Below are 16,120 nucleotides of genomic sequence, written 5' to 3'. Positions count from 1 at the left end.
ACTATAAGCAATGGAAGATTTTGTTTTTAAACAGAATTAAAAAAAATAAATAAATAAATAAATAAATAATTAAAGGAATCAGTTTTGGCATCGAAAAAGAGGCATAGATTTTTACGATTCCAATATGCCTAAAAGATCCAATTTTTATTTTTCCGATTCCGATTAATCGTCCCAACACTATATATGTATGCATGTCAGTCAATATTTTGACGGTTTTTGTTTCCACCAAAAAAAATCTGCAACAAAAAAATGCAATAACAATCTATCAAACAGTGTGTGATTAGTATTGATTATTAATATGATTATTGATCTTCACCTATTCTCGTTGAATGTCTGCTGTTTGGGGGGAGCAGGACTAGGACTCTGGACGTCTTTGGCCTATTTTTAAGGAAGAGGGTATAATAAAAAGAAAAAAAAAATTTACTAAGATTTCTTGAGTAATCTGAGAATTTAGAGGATGAAGGGGGTGGACTTGCACTTTTTATTAATTTAAATGAATCCTATTTTAGTCACGTAAGTTAAAGTTAAATGGTTAGTCGGAAGGTTTCAGTATTATTGTTTTACTTATTGTTTTCAGTAAGTGAAAATTAGTTTCACTTGGATTCATCGTACATGTCAGCCACCAAAATGAAGATTCAGCCAGAAACATATCGATAAAAGTTGCCATCTTTATAAACAAATCAAGAAAGAGGCTGCTTAAGGAAGAATAATTCAATTATCAATTTAAGTTCTCTTTCTTTGTTAGCCTTTTTCTCGATTTGTTTAGAAAGATGGCAACTATGTTTTTTGATGTTTCCTGTTTATGATGAAAGCTGCTATAACTTATTATTCAATTCAATTTATTATTATTATTTGTTAGATTTTGTGTTTGCCTGTTGTTATTGCCAATTTTATACTAATATAGGTGGATCATAACAAATGATCGTAGGCTGTCAGCATCTTGTTTTCTCAGTCTTTCCAGCACTTTTAGAAAGGTTCTGGTGGTTTCCAACAAGGCAATCTTTTGAAGTACTCCAAAATTGCAATGGATCCCAATTTTCTCAATCCACTTGTCAAATCTTTTTGTTGTTTCCAAGAACTCCCATCACAACAGGTACAACTTCTACCTTCTACAACTTCCACAATCTTTTTATCTCTCTTTTCAAGTCTTTGCACTTCTCGACTTTCAATTTTTTTTCTCCATATTCACATCAGCTATATCAATGATTTATTTATTTATTTTTATTTTTTTTCAGCAAAACTAAATCTGGTCTCCTTGGTTTCATCATATCACATGGGATATTCATATCTCACAATAATTTTGCTTTATCACTATCCACTATTCCAATCCCCTTGCTTGTATATATATCCCTCAATATTGTCATGCCGTCTCTTGTACTCCTTTTGAGCTAACTTCTCAGAATTACTGACGAGGTGTTGTATATTCTCACCTTTCTGTTCACACAGTCGACATAGGGGACATTCAGGCATTTTATCAATGTGATACTTCACATAATTTGTCCTGAGTGATTGCTCCTGTGCAGCAAATATTAGGGTTTCTGTCCCAACCTTCAAGTCATATTTTAACAACCATAACCAGGGTTTTTTGGGGGTTTTTTGTTTTTTTTTCGTTGTCCACTTCCTCTGATAGATCTCTACTGAACTGCCATGCATTTTCTTCTCAATCCACTTGTCTTTTATTTTTTATGTATTTTATTAAATTCCCTGCTTCTTACTAGTTCATGCTTTCAAAATTTTTCAAATTTTGACGCACACCTTTTATAAGTTTTTCCTTACAGTTGGAGATGTAAACTTGCAGACTATTTTCTTTTATGCCTCGTTCTACATCTAGTAATCCTCATCCTTCCTCTTTTCTTTTCACATAACCTATCGACATCACTCTGGTTGAAGAGCTCCATCCAGCGTCATCCTTTTTCTTGTCTTCCTGTTCATATCTTTCAGCTTGTTTTCTTTTCCATTGAATAATATGCACTCCATATCAAAATCTAGCTACTGACCACGTGTTTACTGTGAATATCTTGTTTTTTCTCATTCAATCTTAACCTAAGAACCAATTGTAGTTTTCTCTTGTATTTTTTTTCCTATTATTTCCTTCATTTAAACTTTTATTAGGTGTATCTTTCTTCAACTTATTTTATCATTTCCCCATTCAAAAGCTTTATTCCTTTACTCTCAACATTTTTTCCCCCTTTTCAAGGCACCACATTTTTACATGCCATATTTCATACCTATGTCATTACTGAACACGTAAAAAGTCCTTACAAGCATATTTAGTTGGTATTTGTTCTTCACATACAACTTTAATTCATCCATAAATAATGATTTACTTGATACTCCTTCTTTCCTCACTTGTAACACACATTTACCTTTCGTAGTATGAATGACAAGGATACTATACTCAGAACAAACAACAATGACGATGAGTTTTTCTCCCGAAAAATCCCTCTCTTCACATGACCTTCCTCAAGATCGCCATTCGATATTAATGACACTTTCCATTGTTTCATACCTCTTTCCAAGAAATCTTGCACATACGCAGCTATTCCAAATGTTTCCATGCATTCTTTAGTCCAGCTATGTGGAATTAGATCATATGCTTTGCGGTAATCAATGCATAGATTTGTAGATCTTCTCTTAGAATCCTAAAGTATTGTCCTATCAATAAACAATTGATCCTTGGTCCTTCTAATATCTCAACTACATCCCTTTCGTGCCTTTGGTAAGATATCTTCTTGTTCCAGATATTTGTAAATCGTGTATATGCTTGTCAGCAGTTTCCACATCAATGAAGCACAGGTGATGAGCTGCAGTGCCCTTAGATGTATCCTTCTGACAGAACTGTTCGTCAATGCATACTTTATTCAAAAATTCTATTTCCTGTCAACATTTGATCAATTTGAGATGCAATCCTTCTGTTATGTTTCTTTATTACAACTCCAAATATCGCCCCCAAAATTTTGCAGTTTTCTGACTTTGGTACTTTTACATTATTTGACAATCTATTAGTACCTCATAGAACTTCTGATCCAAACCAAACGACCTATTCTCTCAGAACTGTTTACTTCTCTCTTCATATTTCTTCACTTTTGGACTTTTTTGCTATTTGTTTGATTTCTTCCAAGCCAGTTTTAATTGCCTTTCTGTTCACTCTATATTTTCTGTTCAGTTGTTTGAATTTCTGTCTTCCTCGCACCCAATTGTCCTCTCAACTCTAAAGCAAGTTCACATCCTTTCTTTCTTTTTTTTTTATGTCCTCTTTTATTCTCTTCCATCTCTGTTGATTTATCTTCTGGCATCTACCTCTTTTTGATCCAAATTTTTCTGCAAAAATTTGTTTCTGTGATGGTCCTGCATTTCACATACTTCATTGCATTTGTCTACCTGCACCTTCAGAATTTTTCTGTCTAGTTTCTTAAACACTTCCAGTACCTCATCATCAGTTTCCCCATCATTACCAATTGCCTCTCTTGTTTCCTCTCCATTTCCTGCCACTTCATCCACATCTTCCACTTCATTCTTTATCCTTTTCTCATCAATCTGCACATCACCTTTATTTGCCGTGTTATTCTTCATTACTTGTGTGTTCATCTGCCTTTTTATGACCTTCAATTTCAGCTCTTCTGTATTGCTCTTGCCTGATCACACACACACACACACGCAGTTCTGTTGATTCAAACATTCCTTGTTTTCTGTAACCCTGATAAGCTTTCCATTTTTATCACAAGGAATTGCTTCTGAAGAAGCATTCCATGTTTACCTTGTTAATCTCCTTATTCCACTTTAATCTAGCAGTTGCAAAATGACAAGTGGGTTCTCGTTGCTGATCCAAGATACATCTGCCAGGTGTGGGTGTTTTGCTTTAAGTTCCAGTCCCATTCACACCGTTATTCTCAATACTTGGATTTGACATTTCATTCATAAAGTTTAGTTATACAATCATCGGTTATTTTATTTATTTTTTCAAGACACTCTCTAAGTGGTTTGAGTTTTCCTTCTAGTTTGTTGGCCTTACCAGACTGTCGATCGAACACCACTTACTCGGAGCTACTGGTTTTAAGGTGCCCATTATTCATCTGATGCAACCCTTCCTGTCTGTAACACAGGTTCACAGGACTTAGTGACAAAGCCACATTAGAAATCCAGGAGTAGGACTAGATTGTTAGAGTATACCTTAGGAGTACTTTATAGGACAGTGAAAGTTTCTCCCCACTTCCACTCCCCTGACAATATGGCAACCATTAAACTCATAATTTATTATTATTATTAATAAAATCAAATATGCATCAAGTGTGCTTGAAAACCAAATCACAACGTAATATTAGGAAAATAAACAAATATTTTACTTATTTGAAATTTATAACAAATATATTTCAGAGCCAGACTCCATCCTCAGTATGTTTTTTATTTTCTTTTTTTCTTTTTCCTTGTCATGTTGTAAAGAGTCGTGCGTTGTATCTCAGCAGATATATTTTGAAATGCTGGAACGGGGCGTAAGCAACACAAGAATAACATCAAGGGTGGGAGTTCCGTATTGAAACATTTTAATTTGAATAAAATAAAATATGCATCAAGTGCGCTTGAAAGCCAAATCACAACGTAATATTAGGAAAATAAACAAATATTTTACTTGTTTGAAATTTTAGCAAATTTAGGAGTAATGCTTTAACTGATGCCACTCTCAGTAAATTATGTGACTGAAATAGGATTTTACTATTTTTCTTTCTCGTCCCAAATTTTTATCTGAGGTTTTCCATGTTTTCGAGTGATTAGCTAAGTAGCAATTTAGTCGAAAATCCGATCTAGAAAAATAATCTGTAATTAAAATTTGATTATTGCTTCAGGCTTCTGATAAATTGACTGAAAAAAAAAAAATAAATAAAGTGGAAAACTGCTCATTGGTAGAATAGTGGCTCGGTCAAAATCTAAATATTATTTTCTTTAGGAGTGCAAATGAACCATCATACTTGACTTTAATCTATAATCTTTAATTCTAACCCGGATGAAATAAAAATTTTAACATCTCGTCACACCAACATTTTCTTTTTCATTATTGCCAGGCATTTGGGCTTAGGATTTGTGTTATAATTAATAGTCATTTAATTTATTTAATTTTATTTTTACTAGGAGGGTCATCACTTAGCAAGGCCCAAAGTCAAGCGAGGTTACTGAGTATTGAGTAGTGTGAGACAACACCACGATAATCACTAATAGCGGAACTTGGGTAGAGTTTGATTAAGAGGATGGCTCAACAAGAACTTATTTACATTAGATTTGAAAACAGCCCTGTTATAGTCAGCTGGGAAGCGACCTCGGTATTGTGTGCCACAGAGGAACAGTTCTAGGGAAGAAACTTTGCTCATGGAATCTTCATTCAGTTTTAGGTACTGACAGGAAACTAAGAGAAATTGACAATCGTTGTAGTGATACATGTATTTGTCGCGAATGTTTTGTGGGATGGCAGAGTAATGAATGAAGCTCAGTCGAGCACCTGGCATGAAAATAACGACAGCAGAAACAGACCCACAACGCTTCTTTTGCGAGAAAGAGGTGATAAGTTGGAAAGGTCTTCACTCACTAGATTTCGAAGATGTTTTTTATTATTTATTAACAATTTCTTATTCTCGGCATTACTATTCACGGTGATTAGTCGTGTTTGCTTATAATGGCATACCACATTGATGCAAATTCTTGTGTTCACCAGCAAATGAACTGTAGTTTAAATTCGTTCATTCTCGCACAATATTGTTAAAGTGTATGTGTGTGGCTGGCTGGCTATCCCCTAGTTTCGCGTGTTTTTCTAAATTCCGGTTTATGCTGATCGTTTTCACGATGAATGCCCTGAAAAAAGTCCCTTCTGATTAATGGTTGGTATTTATTTGCTCCCCCACCGAGCAAATTAGGCACAAGGCCGATTTTTAATGTGAGGAATGAAGGGGAAATGGGGACCAACTCCCCAGGCTCCCCGGGGAGTAGGGGAGATGGCTGATTAATGGTTATCAGTTCTAAAATATTCGTTTGCTTATCAGCAAAAACCGGAAGTCAGAAAAACACGCGCAACTTGGGGATAAACATATATGAATACATCGATTTAGGATTATATTGAAGCTTTTAGCTTTTCAATTCAATTTTTAATCAATACTGTGTAACTTTATGTGTTACTGCAACAATCAAAAGAAATTCTAAATCAAACGGGACAATCAAAATCCTTAGTATTATTTTGACCCGTCACCGCTTGGAAAGTTTGACAAAACTAATCACAATTTGACAGACACTTTAATGCTAAAAGCCTTAATATAACCTGGTTTAATAGTTTTAATGCTTTTAAATATCTTTCGAGTATCGAAGGCTACGATCTAAACACCATGTTCGATACCCCCCTCCCATATTATAATCGATCATTGATTATTTTAAAATGGTCGTCACGGTGATTTCTCGGTGGTCGTGCAAAATTGGAAATTCTTTAAACTGTCAATTCTAAAATAATGGCGCGAATTGGAATTGATCGGCAACAGTATTTATTTTTGATCGCGGCAGACGCAGCACTTATGAATAGTTTATTTCACAAATAAGAAATCGTTTATTTAAAGCCGGGTATTTTGGTTCGGATTTAAAAAAAAATTTTTTTTTTTTTCCGATCTTGGGAATGTCTAATTTTGGAACTAGACGGACTGGAATTTGCATGCCGGGTTAGACTTGTGGACACTAGTGCAGCTGCAGCTGCAGCTTAACAAGAAAATTGTGTTATTTTAGGAGAGTTCCGTCCACGCAACGTAAAAGTTAAGTCTCCCCTCGCCATGTTAAGAATGACTTTCTAAATTGGCTTGTAAATGTTAAACTGGAGAAGTACCGAGTTGTTTCTAGGCTGCTGTATCGGTTTCACTAATACTATATTGAAGGGGAATAAATGAATCCCAATATCCTCACTTCAAGCTAGATTGAGACTTTCAAGCCATGGTTGTGCAACAACACTAATATAGGAGAAGGAAAATTGTGAGGCGGCGGACGTTTCACAATTTTCACTTTTTCTTTTAACATTTTTTTACTTTTCTTCTGTTAATATCATCGATTAGAGACTTATGTTTTAGATTATAAAAAAAAACAAAAAAACTTTTCATGTGGGTGTTCAGTTTTAAATTATAACGTTGTACTAAATTGAACACGAACTTTGTGACTACAATGACTAGATAGATATTCTAACCCTTACCTTCCGGTCACATCAGAGAGTTGCCATTTTTTTTCATCGTGGTCACAAAGTTCGTGTTCAATTTTAGAACAGAGCGCTATAATTGAAAACGGAACCCCCACATGAAAAGTTATGCAATTTTTTTTTTTTTTTTTTTTTCATTTTTTTATTTTTTATAATCTGAAACTTAAGTCTGTAATCGATGATATTCACAGGAAAAAAAGTGGAATTTAGAGGAGGGTGGCACTCTTGACAATGTCCGCTAGTTGCGATATATGTATGTATGTATGTATGTATGTATGTATGTTTTTTTTTTTTTTATTATTGCATTTATCCCGGCAATGAAGCGTCCTGGATGTCTCTTTGCCACTGACTGAACCCCAACGCCCAACGGTGTCGATTTAGAAGACTTTCCCGTTCCCAACGCAGGCCGTATTCGTTGTATCTCGATACTGAAAGAGACATATTTCACTACAACATATAAAAGAATCAGATTGTATTGTTGATTTTTTTTTTTTTTTTTTTTTTTTTTTGCTGGGGGGGGGGGCTTCATTCACACAGTTATCCATCTTTTATTAAAAAGAAAGGAAATGTTCCCATCATCATATTAAGCCTCTCTTCCCATAACTCGCGCATAACCATCACATATCAGAGACACTCTGTTTTTTTCTCCATCACCTGTGTAAGAACTTCCCATCCCTTCATCAGTTTGTTATTCCTATACTGCACAAATTCCACAAATTCCTTTTGCAACACGAGGGCGGTGGAGTGGGGGTGGGGAACATGGCAGCTAGAAATCCTAAATTGCTTTATAAATTCTTACAACTTCTACAGGCATCTCCCCTCCCTCCCACACGGCAATGTCTTCCTACTTTTCTTTTATTCTATTTAATCCCCCCCCTCTTTATAGCCTAAAAAATGTATTTATTTGTCATGTTTAAAACTATCTATATTTACCGGCGTTGCCCGGGTGAAAGACTTGGAGAAAAAAATAATTTAAAAGATAATTGTACTAATAATTTGGATTTTCTTTTTCTTTTTCGAAAATTCGTTTTATTTATTTATTTTTTCCTTGTTTTATTTCAATAAATATTTGATTTATAGTAATAAAAAAATAAACAAATAAATCAGTATGTACACCAAAGAATGTTTTTTTTTTTTTTTTTTTTAAATTATTTTTGCACATAGTCTTATTTAGTAATTATTAACCGAGTATAATAAATTATTGATTGTTACAAAATAACTCGCAAATTATTAACAAATAAGTCAAACATATATATGATTGTTGGCCAAAAGCTATGGGGCATAAAACAGTAGGTTTAACGCTGGTTCACCATTTTCGATTTAAGAAATGACGGCCATGATAAAGTGGATACTTTCTATTTTACCACACACGCACACAAGAGATCATGCCTGATAATGTTTTGCGGTGATGGGAATAACATTAACCTCCTTATCCCCCCCCCCCACATCTACAGAGTAGTAGTAGTAGTAGTAGTAGTTACTACTACTGCTATCGTGTTATGATTACAGCAGCCTAATACAAAGTGCAACTAGCATTGCACTTCAAAATACTACGAACTGATCTGTTGGTATTCTCCACTGTTGCAGCAATACTAAATTATTCGTAAGTAAATAAACGTGTCAAAACTGCATGTGCGTTAGAAATAAACACAAAAAACGCATTTTACTTATTCCCTGCGCTTCACGGGTGGTCCTGTCCACTGGTCCATATGGGAGGGGGAATTTTGGTCCCTTGGATTGCCGCCCACTCATTGCTTCGAGAATGGTGTGATATATATATATATGTGTGTGTGTGTGTGTTTATCAGACATGGCAAGTAAGCTGCATAAAAATGCTCAATGTTTCATTTTCGTTGGAAATCATTAGACGTAAACGATTTGGTTTGATTGTTTTCTGACTAGGATGCGTAGCTTACTTGCTATAAACATCTTTTCATACTACGGCTTTACACGAGTTAATATTGTGTGTGTGTGTGTGTTTGATTCCAGGTTAATAAAGGTGAAAACATGCAATGATTTCAACGCAGTTTATTCAAGTGCTCAATACCAAAGTAGAGCAAGATATACTTTTTATTTACTTTTATTTATTTATTTATTTTTTACATAAATTCTTATGTAAAAAATAAAGTAAGTAAATGAAATATATATAATGTGTGTGTATAAATCAGTAGGTTGTGAAAATATGGCAATTAAGCTACACAATCTTTCGCATTTCATCCCTTGTAAAAAGAATTGTCCGGTTAAGATGCCCTTTAAAACATTTTAGCCCGACGATTCCCTACGGCGATGAAACGTGGGTGATTCTGCGTAGCTTAATTGCCATATATTTTCACAACTTACTAACTAGCTCTACTCGTGTGAGCACTATTGAAGTAAAGACTGACAATCGATACGTAAAATATCTTATAAAATCTCATGCGGAGACGGGTGAAATTTTCATGTGTGCATTATTTCGTAATGAAATAACATATTTTGTGGCAATGGATGATGACTAATTCAGACTTTTTATTCAACTATTCAGTACATATGTATATATTCGGTCCGATGTTGCTAACGTTAGTCGAGCAAATATACTTATCAAGTTGATAAATGTATTTGCTCGACTAACGTAAGGGCAACATAACATGTTAAAAAGCCAAACAATTACATTATTTTATTTATTTATTTATTTATTTTTTAACGTGTCAAGTTGTCAACATTTCAGCCCACTAATCTCTTCAGGACCACGTGATTCGATAAACAAAGCAAGCTGCTTGATTGATTAAAAAATTTTTTATTTATTTTTATTTTTTTACGTGTGGGTAACAAAAAAATATTAAACAATAAATTTGCCTTTTGGATATGAGCAAAGTGTAGTATCTGTTCTGATACATGTAATCTTTTCTGTACTTAATCAGTAAATGAGATATCCTTCTAGACTGAGATAATTTACACTTTTGTACCAATCCAAAGTTGATTGACTTTGGTTGAAACTGGATTTCCTCACATTGAAAAAAAAAAAAAAAAAAAAAGACTTTGTTTCTAAGTTTGCCCTCGTGTGGAGGCAAGTAAATAAGGATAACTTTTTTTTTTTTTTTTTTTTTTTTTTTTTTTTTTGTAAGTTATTGTGTCGAAACCTTTGTATATCAATGGGACTTTAATATCTTGCTGATTTGGTATTTTATTATCAAAAATAAGTAGAAACAAAAAATTTTGTTTTGCATTCGAGAAAAAAAAATGGACAATAGTAGTATGTGCAATAGTGCATATAAGTATTAAAAGTGTATGGGATGGGAGGGATGACCCCGCTGTTTGTCAAAAATAGCTACAATTTCAATCGTTTCTTTTCGTCATAATGAAATCCTACTCTTTTCTTGTCTTTCTTTTTTTTTCTTTTTATCTTGTGCTTCATTTTTGTTTTCTTTGATTACCAACTCGGCTTCAACCTGAAGATTTAATTTCTCTATCTTTCAATACTGAACGCCCTTCATCACGAAATATTTTAAGCTGTAAACACTAAAACTGTAACAGTGTTGCAAAGACATTTCCGCTTATTTTCGATTTCACGCGTTTTTTTTTTTTTTTAATTTTTTTTTACAAACGATTCACTACTTATCAAGGCCCGGGGGGAGGGGCACCCGAGGATAAGGGTTAATGAGTGTACAGTAGTGAGTGTGCCAATATCGTAGTAAAAGTTAGTAGTGGAAATGAAACACGTGGGGTGGGGACACTTCGTTATTACTTTCTTTACCCAATCCCACCCTCACATTATTAAAATTACATTTTTTTTTTTTTTTTTAAATACCTTTAACCAAAGGTGACATAGCAACATGTGTTCGACTGTTCGACTAATTGTAGTTACTTCATTACAATGACGATTCGTTCAAAATTGGTATTGTAAAATTTATTCATTTTTTACTTTACGGTGGAAAAGTAAGGGGGATAACTTTAACTTTTTACGGGTTTGTATTACTGTACACATAGATTCGAAAAAGTTGTCAAAAAACAAATATATAACAAATAAATGTTATCAAAGGCAAGATAAGTTACTTTTCTACCTAACTGGATATATTTTTCGTGTTTTTATTCAATGTTACATGTTTATTCAGCTCGAAAAACATAGTGTTTACCGATGTATTGGAAAATTCAAGATGGCGCCTCACTCCCTCTTTAACACGGTAAGTTTGGGGAAAAGGTGTTATAAATAAAAAACTAGAAAAATATTATTAAAACCCCGCCGAATATGTCAAGCTATGTGACGGTAACATATATTGAGCAAGTTTTTAACAGTATTTTATCCAGTTTTTTTATTTATAACACCTTTTCCCAAACTTACCGTGTTAAAGAGGGAGTGAGGCGCCATCTTGAATTTTCCAATACATCGGTAAATACAGTATGGTTTTCGAGCTGAATAAACATGTTACATTGAATAAAAACACGAAAATTATATCCAGTTTAGTAGAAAGTAACTTATCTTGCCTTTGATAACATTTATTTGTTATATATTTGTTTTTTGACAACTTTTTCGAATGTGTGTACAGTAATACAAACCCCTTTTTACAAATACTTTTTTGTCAATTTATTTTAATAAAGATTATTTTCAACAATACAAGTTTTTGAAATGGAAATTAACTTTTGCTGACAAGATAAACGAAAACTTTCTATTGCGAGAAACAAAGAAAAACACTGAAAATGCAATCTCATTGCTTGTTGAAAATTATCCCCTTTTTTTTTCTTGTGCAGTTTATGTACAGTGCTCAAATAATAACGCTCTAATTTAGGAAGGGGTTTTGTTTAATTGTGCTTTCACCTAACAATTTAATAAAGATAACCTTAAAACTGAATTTAACTTTTGAATTCTATCAAAAAAGAGCAGTCCGTAAACTCTGTAAATACCCTCCCTTTTTTTTTTTTTTTTTTTTTTTTTTTTTTTTTTTTAAAAAGAAAAAAAATGGTCAAACACCAACATCCTCGGACCAATAAATATTTCCGCGTGTCATTCATCGTATGCATTCAAGAACACTATTAATATTGTTTCGAAAATCGAGGTTCATTTATTAACATCTTTTCTTTGTTTCTTTTTTTTTTCTTTCTGTAAATAAAAATCAATTGACAAAAAAGGACAGGGGCAATAAATTGTTCTGGTATTAAATACCCCCTTCCTGAAATGTTTTGTCGTTAAACTCAAAATTTAACGAATTCTTACCCCCCCCCCCGTCCCGTCCCAAAAGAAAAACAAAAGAAGCCTTTTGTTGCGCTTTAGAGTAGACATACCAAAAAGGTATTGTGTTACTGTTCTACCGAAACTGTGTTTCGGTATTTAAATGACCGAAAAAGGTCCGATATACTAAAAGGAATGTTACATGTGCACCAATGGCGTGCAGAGGGGTTCGAGCATCCAATCATATTTAAACTATCTCCATTTCTCATATTTCTTAGTACTAGGATTTGTACTTGAGTCTTTGGGGCATATAATCGAAGAGTTGGACCTGATCCCCGTACGGCACTAATATAAACAGGCTATGGGTTTGTATTACTGTACATATAGATTCGAAAAAGTTGTCAAAAACAAATATATAACAAATAAATGTTATCTAAGGCAAGTTACTTTTCTACCTAATTGGATATATTTTTTAGTGTTTTGATTTAATGTAACGTGTTTATTCAGCTCGAAAAACATACTGCGTTTACCGACGTATTGAAAGTTAAAAATGGCGGCTGACTCTCTTTGACACGGTAAGTTTGGGAAAATGAGTTAAAAATAAAATGTATACAAAATACTGTTAAAAACCCACCGAATATATGTCAGCCTATGTCACGGTAACATATAGAGGGAGTTTCTAACAGTATTTTATTTATTTATTTTTATTTTTTTGAAAAGTAACTTAACTTGCCTTTTGATAACATTTATTTGTTATACATTTGTTTTTTGACAACTTTTTCGAATCTGTGTACAAACCCCTATATCTATATCTCTCGTTAAAGTCACATACTCTGATTTATGTAGCTGTTGAATCTGTTCTGTTCTGTTCGGCGTCAGGAGGCTAAATCTCCCAAGCATAACCTTGTCCTTCGGGAAGATGACTTAGTTTTTATCCTCGGTTGCCTGGGGTGTTATCACAGGAAATACCGTAATCTTGCAAATATCCAGAGTACTTCCTGAGGGGAAGTGGGTGCTTAATCCCTCTCCCCCTCCCCACCTCACACAACTGCGGGTCACATCCACCCTTAAAGTGAGAACAGACACCTAAGCATACGTTTAAGGCACCCCCCCTTTTTTTTTAACCTAACAATTTTCTACATTGTAGTTGTTAATGTATTACCTATATTTGTTTCTTTCTTATTGAAAGTCACCGGTCACCACTTATCAAAGCTGACGGCCACTCAAGGATAATGAGATGGATAGATAGCTAGTTGAAACATGAAGAACACCGTGACAGGATTGGGGGTGATTAATAGAATGAACTAAATTTTGTTAGTTGTTGGGAATGGTATGACAGTAAAAAAAAAAAAAAAAAAATATTGGAAAAGTACATAGTGGTGATCCTCATTTAATCCCGAGTGACGTCTGGTCTTCTTGCTAGTTCTTATAACTAAAATAAAACCAACAAAAACTGATTTCATCGTACAAATATCTTGGTATTGTGCAGTTAAGCCAACAAACGAAAAAAGGATTCCAAAAAAATCAAATATACAAAAAATAAATGTTACTATAGCCAATGAAAATTATTTTTATTCCTACCTGCCTCCATTTTTTGTAATTTTAAGTAGTTTTAAATGCTTTCTTTTTTTTTTTTTTTCATCTAAAATATTCACTTTTTATTAAGTGTTAGCCAACAAAATGGCTGCCGACACATGAAAAATGTGGCAGTCATCTTTTCTTGACTAACATCTCATAAACCGAATATTTGAGATAAAATAAAGAGCATTTAAAACCATTTCAAAAAAAAAAAAAAAAAAAAAAAAATGAGCTAGGTAGGTATAAAAGTAACTTATTGGCTACTAGCCTGGGTACCCGGTGTTGCCCGAAAAAAAAGAAGAAAAAAGTTGTAGTAGGTAGGCAGGCTCGAACCAGTGACGCGAAGGCGGAAAAGAAAGTGAAAGAAAACCTGACATCTTACCGCTATGCTATGACGCGATAGGAATTGAAAAGCGTTCAAATTTATCAATGGCAATCAAAAAGTTTACTTGCAGAAGTGAATGAGTTCATGCAAGTGCAGAAATATACGTTTGGCTTTCTGTTTGTTTCCCAACGATGTTGGGGAAAACCAGCTCCCCTGAAAAGGGGAGAACCCTGGCAGTGTCTTAATGAATAGCAATTGTCTGATATGAAGGGTTTCCCTCCACATTGATCAAAGCTGATTGCCTTCAAGACGTTCTGGCTCTGAAGGCCAGGCGGATGCATTTGCTTTAACTTAATTTCGCTTTCTTTTACACGGAAAGACAAACAAACCTGGGGAAATAAGGATTTTTAAAGTCGATCAAAATAAAGATAGACGACGCCCATTTTTGAATCGTAGATATTATAATCTAGGAAGTATAAGGAAAGTTCTCCAAAATAGTAATCTTGTCGAGAATCCCCGGCAAAAAAGCCTTTTGTAGATATACAAAAACATGCACGCCCATTTTGTCTTTTATATTATAGACTTGTCTGTTCGTCTGTCTGCACTTTTCTCAATAACTACGCCTTGGAATTTTTTTAAATTTTGCACAAACATTAAACATGATATAAGTAAAACAAAAAAGTAACAACGGATTTTCCAGGAAAACTCTGCTTACCCCCTTGGGGGTGCCTTTCGGATTAAAATGGCTAAAGTTGACACTCTTGTGTTTATTAAAAAAAGATTGATGCCTTGGATTTTTATAAAACTTTCTGAAAAGTTGTAATTAACTGATTTTTATATAATTTTGTTTGTCTATACTTCGCGATAACTCTTCGGTGTCCCAGGGGCTCTTTTATGGCTAATACAAACACTCCATTTTTGGGACTATTTTACCATATTTGTTCAAAATTTTCTGTGTATGTCTATTTAGCAGTTTTGCATGGTGCTGAACTCAAATTTAAATATGTTAAGGCCTTGGGAACTTTTGGGGCTAAATGGTGGGGGTCAAATGATGGACTTAGTCATTTCTTTTTTTGCATGGTGCAGAACTTAAATTTACATATGTTAAGGCCTAAAACTGCACCGTTTGTTCATTTTCACCAGGATTTGATGTCCCCTGGGGATTTATGGGGCTAAATGAGTGGGGGGGGGGGATAAATGCTGAACTTCTTTTTTTTTTTTTTTTTTTTTTTTTTTTTTTTTTTTTAATGCCTCGTTCACTGTGCACTCATGGGGGACCATGCATGCTGCACTTGTTTTACCTTTTTTTTTTTTTTTTTACCCCTTTTTGTTTTGTTGGCTTTACTGCACAAATAAAACAATCTCCATATCTTGAATTTATGACTTACTAACAAAAAATATGGAGAAACTGGAGTAGTGAAGAAAATAAAATCTTTTTTTAATTTTAATTATTATTTTTTTTTTTCTTAACAAAAAATTTTTATGCATTTTCTATTAAAACTTATGCTTAATCTTACTGGTGTCAATATTAGAAACATGTTCATCGATTTAAAAAAAAATTAAAAATTTGAAAATGATTCAAAACCTCAAAAATACGACTAGATGTTGCATATCTTTGCTAGTATGTCGTTATCACCCAAAGATTATCAAAAGAAGGTAATTCCTGGAAGAATAGTATTACGACTACAGAATCCCCTCCTCCATAGAATATAATACCTGAGATGATAGTCTTGTGACAACAGATAGTACAATCACTAGAAATAATAGTGTAGTTTCGGATTCAAACGCATACTAAATTTTCATTGCTAATAGATATCGTCTTCATTCAGCTGTTAACAATTTAAAAAAACGCTGGGATCCAATCGTATGCA

The 16,120-nt window shown here is 33.7% G+C and overlaps 1 protein-coding gene across 4 annotated transcripts in view; it reads left to right on the top strand.

Moving 5' to 3' along the window:
* LOC145297735 (methionine-R-sulfoxide reductase B3, mitochondrial-like) overlaps positions 1-16,120 on the top strand; it is a 292,708-nt gene that overhangs the window by 60,782 nt on the left and 215,806 nt on the right. The window contains exon 1 of one of the 4 annotated variants that reach the window (XM_080143954.1): positions 8,697-8,810. The exons of the other annotated variants lie outside the window; for them this stretch is intronic. The gene's annotated coding sequence lies outside the window, so the exon portion shown is untranslated. Of the gene's footprint in view, positions 1-8,696; positions 8,811-16,120 lie in introns of those variants that run through there. 4 annotated transcript variants of the gene reach the window in all.

The sequence above is a fragment of the Euprymna scolopes genome, chromosome 18, assembly GCF_053919585.1.
Source record: "Euprymna scolopes isolate OS-2025 chromosome 18, ASM5391958v1, whole genome shotgun sequence".
NCBI classification, from domain to species: Eukaryota; Metazoa; Mollusca; class Cephalopoda; order Sepiida; family Sepiolidae; genus Euprymna; species Euprymna scolopes.
This window is presented reverse-complemented; position numbering and strand designations above follow the sequence as displayed.